At 50.2% G+C, this 11,986-nt stretch overlaps 1 long non-coding RNA gene across 1 annotated transcript; it reads right to left on the bottom strand.

The window, feature by feature from the left end:
* Window positions 1-292: 292 nt before the first annotated feature.
* On the bottom strand, window positions 293-8,476 carry LOC118973207 (uncharacterized). The gene is made up of 3 exons (XR_012130755.1): window positions 5,525-8,476; window positions 3,038-3,235; window positions 293-1,517 (listed from the first exon to the last, which is right to left on the bottom strand). It is a non-coding gene; the product is annotated as an uncharacterized lncRNA (long non-coding RNA).
* Window positions 8,477-11,986: the final 3,510 nt, after the last annotated feature.

Here is an 11,986-nt window from a genome sequence, read left to right as displayed (position 1 = left end):
GGTTGGAATTCTAGCTCTGCCACTTTCTAGCTGGGTGACCTCAGACAAGTTACTTCCCCTGTCTGTGCTTGTTTCCTGATCTGGAAAGTGGGATAATACTATAATAATAGTATATATCTGATAAGGGAGGAGGAGTAAATGAGCTACTGTATGAAAGAATTTGCTCCCACACTGGGCAGAGAGCAAGTGCCCAGTAAGGTAAGCTGCTATAATTATTATTCCAGCCTCTCTTGCCTTTCAGGGCAGGGCTCCGTCTACATGTTTGTCAATTCCAACCAGGCTGTGAGCTCAGAGGGTAGGGGCTGGAGCTGATTTACAAGGCCACAGAGTGGCTGCTTGGTACCTCTGCCTGAATGGACTCTCCTTTATCAGGCACTTCTCATTTGTCCCTTAGAATAATCTTATGAGCTTGATACTAACATTTTCCCCATTTTACAGATAAGGAAATTGAGGTCCAGAGGTAATGCCTTATGCCTAGTAAGTTAACAAGTAGCAGAGCCATGGTCTACCCTTGGACCCAGCTGATTCTAATCAACCCCCCTGAGCCTCAGTTTCCTCATCTAAAAAATGGGATGATAGCTATTCTTCCCATCTCTCTAGTTTACTGTATGGATTAATATATGTAAATGTAAAAGTAAGAATGGGATTTGACCCCTTATGAACTGGGTAACGCTTTCTCTAGGATAAAAACCAGAACTTTTCTGGGGGTGAAATTGAGTAGTAGTTGAGATTCAAATGGCTCCAAAGTCCCAATTCACCCGTCTCCCTTGGGTTTGTCTGGAGCCTGGGGCCAATTCAGCAGGCTCCCCTCTTCCTGGGCTCACTGCCAGCCCCTCCGCCCCTTCCCCCAGAACCAGTGCCACTGGAAGACAATGGTGGGCAGGCCAGGCCTTTGTGAGAGGGGTCAAGCCAGTTAATCTCTGGCTGGGCTGAGGAGGGGCACATACAGGGACCAGGGGAAGGGTGAGGGGGCTACCTGGGGGAGGACAGACAACAGAGGGCTTGTGAGGGTCAGGAGGACCGTGGAGGCCATGGGCCTGAGGAGTAAAAGCTTGAAATAGGCTTTGGGGAGTGTTTCCTCTGAATGTAGTTTTGAGCTCCTATTAAACTTGCCAAAAATTTGTGTTAGCTAATGGATTCTTAATTCTGTCTAAAATGAGAGAGGGAAAATTATGCCATTCATCTTGTATTGGTTTGAAATTACATCTGACACCTAATCGATCATACTGTGGAACATTAACTCTTTGGAAGAGACCCAACTTTTCCTCTCCCTTCCTCTGAGTGCTCTGGAGCCTCCCTCCACACCCCCACCCCCGCCCTGTTCCTTCTTTTGTATTTCATTAACTAAGCAAAGCTCTGGCTGTCTCTGGGGGTGAGAGGTGGGAGCAGGGAAAAGATTCATTTGAATCAAAGGAGAGAACCAAGCCCCCCAGTCTTCTGCCTGAGACTGGAGCCCCTACTTCCAACCTTCAAGTGACCTCTTCTCTCTTCCTGCTTTTTCCTATGTATTCTGAGATCTGGAAATGCAGAATGGAAAGCATTAGGGTGTGGGGTGACCTCAAAGCCACCTTGGGGGCACCAGGGAGAGGCGGGGAGCCAGGCAAAGCTGAGCTAGCACCTGGGGCTGGGGCAGGGGCTGTGGCAGGGGGCTCACCTGCGACTTGCCTGGCAGATGGGTGAGGAGGAGGAGGGCAGATGACAATAGATTTGCCTCTGGGGATCCTGATGAGCTCTGCCTAAAAACCCCAAGCCCAGATCTCCTTTCCTAGAAGGAGGACTTTCTGGCAGCAGGGAGAGCCCACTGGAGGCAACAGTCCTGGGCTTGGATCCTGGCTTCACTCCTGACAAGCTGTGACCTTGGGCATGTTACATAATGCCTCTGAGTCTCAGTTTCCTTGTCTATCAAAGCAGCATAATAACCCAGGCAGAGGGCTAGGGTGAGGACTGGATGAGATAATCCAGGTAAAATTGGGACAGAGCCCATTGCCTAGCCCAATTAAGGCAACATGCCCCCTCCCCTCTCCTGCTGTTTTCCCACCTCCCTTCCCACCCATCCCCTTCTTCATGCCTACCTCCCACTCCTTCCCCAAGGGAGGACCTAGGGCTGAGAAGCCACAAGGTCAGGGCAGGCCATGAGGGCCAGTCAGTATGTCCTTCTAAGAGGACACCAGGAGGCGGCCTGGGCCCCACGGTCTGCAGGGCCTGTGATCCTTCCTTCCTGGAGTTCCTGTCTCCAGCGAAAGTTGTGGGGGCTGTCCGTGGACTGGTGAGCTCTCTCAGCAATGCCTATCCTGCCCAGGAGATGGTGTCTCTTGAGGAAGGGGAGCTCTAGGAGGTGAGGCTGGGAAGAATGGCACTCCAGCTGGCAGACAGCCATTTGCTTTTACTTAGACATCTCTAACCTCTCCGCAAGCTCCTGTCTCCAGTTTGAGGGTCCCATATTCTACCAGGAAGGGGTGGTTGGGCTGAGAGTGGGGGATTGGTTTCTCAGAGCAAGGGAGGGCAAAGGGAACTGATGGGTGTGAGAGAGGAGAGGGCCCAGGGATATTACCCCCACCTCTATTCCCCAGGAGGCACTATGGCTTCTCCCTTAGCTTGCCTTTGGGCTCTACGGGAAGAGGTTCTGGGCTCCTCAAGCTCCACATTAAGGGGATCATTATGACAGAATGTGTCATGCAGCTGACTTCTGGTGCACGACAGCATGGGGTGCTGAGGTGCCTCTTTCATGGAAATCTGGGTGTTCTCTAGACTCCTGCATGTAGACTTCATTTTCAATAAGCACCTACAAACACTTGAATAAATGCATGTGCAAGTGAAGGGTCCAGGCTGGTTTAAGTGACCAAATTCACACGAGGAATTTAACTCCTATCAGGTATCTGCTCCAGTATAGGAAAGAATGGCCTGGAATGGCCAGACTGTATTCTTTGGCCTTGTGAAGGAGTCCCAATATGGGGACTAAGAGTGATGGGGAAATTTCACCCAGCGCCCTCATTTTACAGAGGTGAAACTTAGGATGCAGAAAGTGGGTATAACTGACCTGGGCCACAGGGTGAGGCAGAGCAGCGGAGGATATGGGCCTCTGGCTCTTCATTCAGTGCTCTTCTCTACCAGCATTGTGAATTTGAAGGAACATTTTCTGGGCCACGTGTTCAGTCCCAGCAGAGCCTACACTGCTTCTGGGGAGTGGGCTGGACTTCAGGGAGGTTGGGAGGAGAGCTGCTGAAAGAGGCTTTCCCTGAAGAGAGAACAGAGGAGGCTGGGGAGGTTTCTTAGCTCCCTCTCCTGCCCCAGCACACACACACAAACACATAGCACAGGAATTTTATTTCCAAATGTCCCTTCTCTGGGGAGTTTGCTGTTTCCCAGGAGATGCATGGTGGAGATGCCCCTTCCTGCCAGCCTCCCTGGCAGCCACTAGGCGGCTGTGGCTCCCTTTTTTGCCTAGAGACACGACAGCAAGAGTTCCACGTGGTTTGTATTAATAGGAAGTGGAGCCCAGGCCTACAGGTGCTGAGGATGGAGAGGCCAGACAGGAGTGGGTGAGCAGTCAGGCCAGTGGGTAGACTGAAGCAGCCTCTCACAGGGCCACATTAATCAAGGGCCCTGGGCAGCCTGGCATACTTAGATACAGTACATACTGATCTGCCTCTTGTTGCCAGAGAGGAAAAAAATCCTCCCAACACCTTTTTTCCCCAAGCTGGCCATGTTTGTGTGTTTTTACCTTGAATATAAAAGTAATGTATGGTTGTTATAAGAATAGACAATTCCAACAAAAAGGAATGAACTAAATCTCCAGACTCAAATTTTAAAATCTGTCTTTTCCCATAAGAAAATGATTAGCCTCTGGCTGAAGAGTACAGGGCAAGAGTCTGCTGTGTTCAGGAAGGAGGGAGAAAGCATCATGACACTGTGGAATATTCTGGAATCTGGGAGGTCCTCCTGAAGCAAATACCCTTATTTTGGAGACACTGACATGTATGTCTGTATTTTCCCCCAGAGGATGAGCTGCTTCAGACTGGAGTTCTTTCCACATAGTATTATTCCCACTCCCACCTGTTCGGTGCACCATGCTGACCCAGCATGGTTACCCAGAAAATACTGGTTGGAAGAATAAACTAATGAACTCATAGATGAGGAAAGAGATCCAGAGAGAGACACTGAGTTGCCAAAGTGCCCCAGATCATGTTCACAAACATGATTGCCACAGCTCTGAAAAAAGTGGCCTCCACTTCTCCACTAGCTCCCTCTTCACCGAGACTAAGGGGAGCTAAAGTATAGAGTTAACCAAAAGGGCTAAGCTTATATAAGAAATTTCCAAGGTCTGGTCTGGACAGGACAGGACTCAGGCTTTACGGGGAGACTGTGAGGAAGAGAGGCCTCACTAAGAGGTGGGAGTGGTAGACAGCCTGATAGGAATTTAGAAATTAAATCCATGCCATGTCAATGAGGTGGAAAGCAGTTTTGCCTTTCTACTTTCACAAGGAAGCAGCACTGGCTGCAGGGTTCCAGGTCATCTTTTGGTTAAAAAAGGATTTAAGCATAGGGAGCAGATTTAACTCCTTCAAGGAGAGAGGAAGGATTCACTCAATACAGCAGCAGTGACAGAAGCCAGCCCCTCATCTCCCTTTCTCCTTCTTGCCAGAGAACTTACATAGGGTGCTGCCATCAACATATAACCCTATTTAGCCATTGACAACTGTCAAGGAGGTCTTCACCCCATTTTACAGATGAATATAGCGAGGCTAAGAACGGTTAAGTGACTTGACCAGGTCACAAAACAAGTGGCAGAACTAGGAAGACCCTCCCGTCTCAGGCCTGGCCCCTACTGAGGCTTCACCTCAGCACTTGATTTCTTGACTGGGTAAAGGTGTTTGATTTTATTGCCAGCTACCTTCTGCTAGATTTGGGGACAGGTTCTCTAACTCACAGAGGTCCCTAGTCTTCTTTTGAGCTCAGATTCTTGGCATGTCCTGTTTGGGCAGACCTTGTCCCTGCTTAAGGTGAGAACTGTACTTAAAGGGCCCAGGGAGTCATGTGATAAGACACATGCCACGCAGCCTTGGCCCACATGACCAGTGCCCCTTGAAAATGTCACCTGTCCTATTTTGTCATATTCTCCCTAAGTTTTGAGGCCATCATTGTATTCCTTCCCCACCCCAAACCCTCCACATCTTGGAAAAGGCGCAAAACCTTTGCTGAGGGCAAGCCCCGAGCCTGGCAGCGTTTGTGGCCTAGAGCCGAAACCCTGGGCGGAAGCACAGGAGCCCAGCCAGACACAGCTCCGCTCCCCTTGGGGGCTCTCCCTGCCCACCGGTGGGACAACGGCCTGGCCACCTTCCCACCCGGCCCTGACCGGGGATGGTGGGGGGAGGGGAGGCCGGCAGCCCGAGAAGCGGCTGGGGGCGAGGGCCGGGGAACGGGTCCGCAGATGCCGACTCAACCCCCCTTCCTTGTCCGGGGCCCCCACGGTGTCGGGGAGCAGGAGGAATCAATCAGGATAATGAAGCCGCAGCCTGCGACGCACCGCGGGGGCACTGAGGAAGCGGGGCCGGTGCCAAGTCCGCCAGACGGTTCGAAGGAGCTGAGACCAGGGTGGCCCGGCGGCGGCGGCGCGGCGCGGCAGCGGCGGCGGTGGAAGCCGGGAGGCGCGAGCCGCGAGCGGCGAGCGGAGACCGGACGCAGCTAGTCGTAGGCCCGTGGCAACCGCGCCTTAGCAACCAGGACGCCAAAGAGGAATCTTAAAGCTGCAGCACCCCATTTCCTTATCGCCGCTGCCTCCTAGACCCCCGGGGAAAGGGTCGTGCCCATAAGGGTTAGTCGTAGGAGTTAGGCTCTGTGCCTCCTCTCGGGACTTGGAAGTCTGAATCATAACCCCACTCGTTTGTTTATCAAAGATAGATGGAGCCCACGTGCCCAAGTTGGGAGTAAAACCGGCAGTGATTAAAAAATAAACGAGGTCCTGCCAAGACCGCAAGGCAGGCCAGACTGGCTGTGTTAACCACAATGAAAGTGCTTCAGCTGGAGGGAAATATTCTTGCAGCACCTGCCTTGCTCTAGGCTGTGGGTTAAGTTGCTTCTTTCCTGGACTGTGTTATTTTCCTCCTCCAGCCCTGTGAGATGGGTATTATTATTATCACAGGCATCATTATCAATCCCACTTTAAAGATAAAGAATTAAAGGCCCAGACAGGTGAAGGGTTATGTTTTGGACAATCTAGGACTGGATCACAGGATTTCTGACTCTAGCCAGCTTTCATTATAGCATGATGTCTGGAAGGTTAGACTGAGTGAGGACTTCCCAATACAAATGGAATACCCTGTAAGAAGTGAGGAGAAAGAATAGGTTAAGGAAGAGGTGGCTGCTACTTCTACTGTCTGCTATCCTGACCCTGTCTGCCCTGTCCTCATGGACAGGCCTGTATGTGGGCAGAGGGCCAGAAGAGGTGACTTCCAGAGGTCCCTCTGGTTCTGTGATTTTATCTCTCCTACTTGAAGTCCAGGCACTGTGACACACTTCTGGGCAGCAGTAGTTGGCAGAGGACTGCAAACTGGGGGAAATTCTAGGCTTCTGAAATTAGGGGTCAGGGGTTGGTGAGGGAGGATTAAATGGGTAGTAAGGGGGCCTTGGCAAGAGATAGCCCAGAGAAAGGCTAGGCCTCATTGTCTCTTCTCTTGTCCACCTATCTTTTTCTTTCTGTATATCCATTCAGGTAAGAAATTTGTGCCAGGGCCTGGGGTAGGCTAAGAGAACAGTGAGGTAAAAATTATGCTGACTTTAACTCACAATATAGGTACATCATGGGGAGGGGAGTAGAGCATGGAAAAGACAAGTAATGACTCAGTAGCATCTTACTGCACTGATGGACAGTGATTGCAATGGGGTGGAGGGGGAACTTCATAATATGGGTGAATGTTGAAACCACAATGTTGCTCATATGAAATCTTCATAAGATTGTATATCAATGATATCTTAATTTAAAAAGAAATTAGGCTGGCTTTGGAATTTAGCTCATCTGGTTTCCAGTTCTGACTCTGTCACTTACCAGTTTTGTGAGCTTGGGCAGGTGACCCAATCTCCCTGAGGCTCATTCAGTTTACATATCTGTAGAGCAGAGGCATTAATATCTACCTTTCAAGTTATTGCAAGACTTAAGGCACAGTGAAAGAAATATATGTGTGGAGTCTGCCACATGGTAGGTGCTTAACAAATATTTAAAGGTGTCTTTGCTTCTTTTGGTAGTCTGATAATGGCTTCCAAAGATATGTCCATATCCTAACCCCTGGAACCTGTGAAAGTTACCTTATCTGGAAAAAGGGTCTTTGCAGATGTGATTAAGAATCTTGAGACTAAGAAATTATCCTGGGTCATCTGGGTGGGCTCTAAATGTCACCACAAGTGTCCTTATAAGAGAGAGGCAGAGGGAGATTATACACACACAGAAGAGTAGAAAGCAATGTGAAAACAGAGGCAGAAATTGGAGTGATGTGGCCACAAGCAAAGGAATGCCAGCAGCTGCTAGAAGCTGAAAGAACAGATTCTCCACTAGAGCCTCCAGAGAGCGCAGTCCTTCTGACACCTTGATTCTGACCCAGTGAGCCTGATGTTGAACTATAAGACTCCAGAAATGTGAGAGAATAAACTTCTGTTGTTTTAAGCCACCAAAGTTGTGGCAATCTGTTACAGTAGACTTGGGAAACAAATACAGTAATACAAATTGGAGATTCTGCTTGAACAAAATCCAGTACCTGCCAGGAATTCACAGTCTAGTGGAAACTGAGAGAAGTAAACAGTGTGCAGGGTGTACAGAAGGTTAATGGGTAAGGTAGGGAAGGCTGCTGGAGTTGGAGAAGGGGTTAAAGCAGGAAGGGAATTCCAAGAAGAGGAAACAGTGTGAGTAAAGGTACAAAGTAGGAGAGCACAATGCCTTCAGAAACTGGCCGTATTTGGGATGGCAGGGGCATAGGGATGTGGGCTGTGGCATGAAAGAACTGCTGAGGTGGGTAGCAGGGGCAAGAGAGCCAAGCAGTTTCCACCCCATAGTGAAATCAACCCCTCCACCCTGTTCTGGCACTGAGCCTCAAATCGGAGAACCCTAGATGGTGAGCACTGGACAGAGGCCTTAGAGCACATCTAGTCCAGTCCTGCCATTTCATGCACATATAAACTGAGGACCACAGAAAGTGAATCCATCTAATCAGCTAGAACCATATGGCCACTCTGGCCTCTCTCTTGAGCTTGGGTGTCCCATGTCTAAGGGTCTCAGAGACTCTGCCTATTGGTCCCTCTATAGCCCACATCCAAAAAGCATAGGCCCTGTGGTCTCTAAACAAACAGAGGATGATTTACATATTATTTGCATGTTGCTAATTAGATGAGAGAGGCAGATTCACTCAGCCCCTTCCCTTCATGTCCCTCTATCCTATCTCACTCCCATTGAGTCCTTCCTCATCCATCTCTTGACCTCAGCAACTTCTCCCATAACTGCAGCCCAGGCCTCACCCCTCAAAACCCCTTACCTAACCCCAGCCCAACCCCTACTGTAGTAAGTATTTGGTCCTGCCTGGAAAAAGTGCCTGGTAGGTCTTTAGTATATCTAGTCTGGGTCGCAGACCTCAGAGCAGGTTACAGTGGAAAGGGAAGTGATAGGCTTTCCAGCTTAAGGTTTTCTCTGGGAACTGGAAGAGCTGAGCTCTGTCTCCCTGTAGCCCAGGGGCCATCTGAATAAGGCTATGGAGTGGGGGAGGAGGGTGCTCCTTGGAGACCTGGTGGGCAGGTGCCAGCTGCATGCCCCAGGCCTGCCCCAAGTCTTGGCTGGCAGCCACACCAGCCCGTGGAGGAGCTGGCTCCTTCTTTGAGGGAGAAGGAATCCTAGGGAAGGTCAGGGAGCATCCCTTGGCCTAGCAGCCTAACATGGGTAAGGTTGAGGTTAGCATGCAAGTTATTGTGAATCCCCCGATGGGGACAAGTACATCCAGTGCTAAACTAAGCGCAGTGTCTCCTTCAAAGTAAGCACTCAATAAATGTTTTCTGATAAATGTGTTTTCTGATAATGAAAGACCACTTATCTCCTGGAGACAGGTAAGGAGGAAAGGGGGTCAGAGAGGCATGGATTCTGCCTTTCTCACCTCCCATTTACCCCCTCTTCCCTCTGAAGGAGAATATGTCCAGCACCTCAGCCAGGTGAAATGTCTGAGCCTGTCATCTGATGGTCACCAGAGAAGGAACCACACTGCAACCAAGATCCAGGATAAGCTCAGGTGCCCTCAACCCCAAACCTGGAAGAGTTGCTGTGTGGCTCTGTCACCACCATGGTTGACTCAAGGTAGCTGCCAGGAGCTGGGGAATGTTGGTGCATTAGGATTCATGGAAAAATCTGGGGTTCAGCTCAGTGTACCAACTTAAAGAAACCAGCCTGCTCTGGTTAGGTCAGTGGCCTGGATATGAGAAGACTGCCCTGCATATGTGAGCAGTTCTTCCACAAGCATGGGTGATGTGTGAACTGTGTGCACACATGCTACTAGGGGCCTCAGCAAGCAACTTGACCTGCATGCACACCTGTGTGCAAATAGCCCAGAATGCACAAATGTATGTTGCACGTGAGTGTCCTCATGGAATTCTACCTTCCCTATTCTCTGCTCTGGGCTTTCTCTTCTTGTTCCCTGGTAAAATGGGAAATGGGGTAGAGATGTCAGTTTCATCATCCCTAGCCATGTTCCTTGTACAGGGGGTCCCTACCTCCATTTGCCCAAGACAGCAAGCAGTGGATCCCTTCCCAGTCCTGAGTGGAGGGATCCTAGGTCTTTACTGGCCTAGATGACTCCATCTTCCACCAATTCCTCTGCCCTTGTAGCTCCCTCTTCCCCTAATGTGTCCCATGCCCTCCCTCATCTAGTGTTCAAGTCAAGGGGAGAAGTGGGGTGATGCTATGGGAGTGGGAGTAGTAAGGGTAGATCAGACACTGTTCGATTTTGCCTAGGTCCCTCTAGAGCACTGCTGCTCATTTAAAATTCCGATTTAAAGCCGTGCGGCTCTTTAAATTTCCACATTAGCATGCCGCCCTGATGCCAGGCCAAGATGTTGGGATGGATTTGGCAGGAATGCCTCCAACAGCGGCAAGCAGCAGCATTTGCCAGCAATAAAACAACGCATGAATAAAAGAAAGCCGGCCTGGCAGCAGCAGCCCAGGTAACTGGATGAGCCCAGGAGGGGCCCTCATACCAGGGGCTCAGAGGCACGAAGGCCTGTGCAGGGGTATGTGTGAGTGCAGGCCTCTGTGGCTGTCTTGGCCCTCACCCTCAGTCTGTGCCTGCACTGGAATCTGGGGTGAGGGCTCAGGCGAGATAGGGGTTTCTCCCCTGTGCCTGCCTCATACCTTTGCCTCCAGGGTTATCCTCTTGGAGGAGACAGATGTTGCCTTTGATGAAGACACAAGGACTTGGCCACAGCCTGAGTTGTCCTACTTCATTAGGGGCCCAGAGAACAGGTGAGGTCAGAAAGAGCAATTGCCTAGAATAGCTTCCAGATTTATGATCCCAGGTAACTGGGTGCTGAGGACAACTGTCAGAATAAGGGGATTGGGTGAGTGGCCACCGTGAGGATTGGGTATTGGTGCTGAGCTGTGTGGGAGAGAAGCTTAAGTCTGGGAATTTGGCTAGAATGGGAAGTAGCCAGAGAGACCAAGGGGCTGCTGGGCCTGGCCTAACTTTAACTTCCTGCAGACTCAGGAATATTATTTGAGGTCAAATGGCAAGGGCAACAAAGAGGTCAGAAAAAGCCCTGGGCTGAAGGCTGGCCACCTCCCAGAGGTCATTTGTCTACCTCCTGCCCCCCAGGATCTAGAGAGTACAGACTGAAAGGACTTGAAGCTACTGGATCCTGTGTTCATTCCTTTGCTCCAATCACCAGGCTGAGGCTCAGTCACCAGCCCCACAGATGTTTCAAGGAATAAGCATCCTGTCCTGCTCTAACCATCTATCTCTCCCACTTGGTTAATCCATCCCCTTCCCTGAAGTCCAGGGGAAGAGGACAGAAGCAAATAGAGGGGTGGCAGGCAATGGTCTCTGCAGTCTCGACTAAGGCAGAAAAGGGCACCCCTCTTCAATAGAACTCTTCTCTTCCAGCTCACGAGTGATGTCAGGCCCCAATATGAGAAGAAATTGTTGGTGCTTCGAATTCTCTCAATCCCTGAAGAAGTGGAAGAGGAGACTGGCAAGGCCAGGCTCTAGCGGGGCAGGGGCCCCACCCTGGAACTTAGACTAGTTCTGTCCTGATGTTTTTTCCAGAGGGAATGAGGCAGCCTGACCTCCCAGGCATCCTGTTCTCTGGTCCACACATTAGGGGTCAGTTCTGGGGTGAGGGGGTGGCTAAGAAGCTAAGTGTAGGTCAGAGAAATATCTTTCTGTTATTTTTTCATTCATTCAACAAATATTTACCAAAGAGCTGCTTTAGGTTAGGCACAGTACTGGGCACTGGGAGCACACTGGTGAATACAGACAAACTCGGTCACCATCCTTGTGGAACTTTCCATCTGGTGGGGGAAATAGGATAATTATTCAAATGATTGTATGAATAAGTGTGAAATAACTGTGCTAAGTGCTCTGAAAGGAGGATGTATAGTACCATGAATGTGTATAATCAGGGGACTTGGCTGAGTCTAAGGAGTTGAGGATGAGTTTGCAAAGGAGACAGAGAAAGAGCAACCAGCATAGTAGGAGAATTGGCAGTGACATCATAGAATCAAAGGAGGTGGTGGTCAACTGTACTGAGAGATGCTGAGAGCTCTTAAGACACCTATTCACCCTGACTCCTCACCTGCTAGTTGTGAATACAGGTATGGAAAGGCTCTGGCATCGTGCCTGGTTCGCAGTTGGTGCTTTGTAATGCTTTCCCCCTCCCCAAGCTGAGCCTCCCTCCAGGGACCCCAGATTTCTGGAACAAAGGAGCTGCTTAGGCTCAGCCTCCACTGTCAACTCAGAACCCAAACCCC

The sequence above is a fragment of the Manis javanica genome, chromosome 4 (genome assembly GCF_040802235.1).
Source record: "Manis javanica isolate MJ-LG chromosome 4, MJ_LKY, whole genome shotgun sequence".
In the NCBI taxonomy this organism is placed as follows: Eukaryota; Metazoa; Chordata; class Mammalia; order Pholidota; family Manidae; genus Manis; species Manis javanica.
The sequence above is the reverse complement of the archived record's forward strand: the minus strand, read 5'-3'. Positions and strand labels throughout refer to the sequence as shown.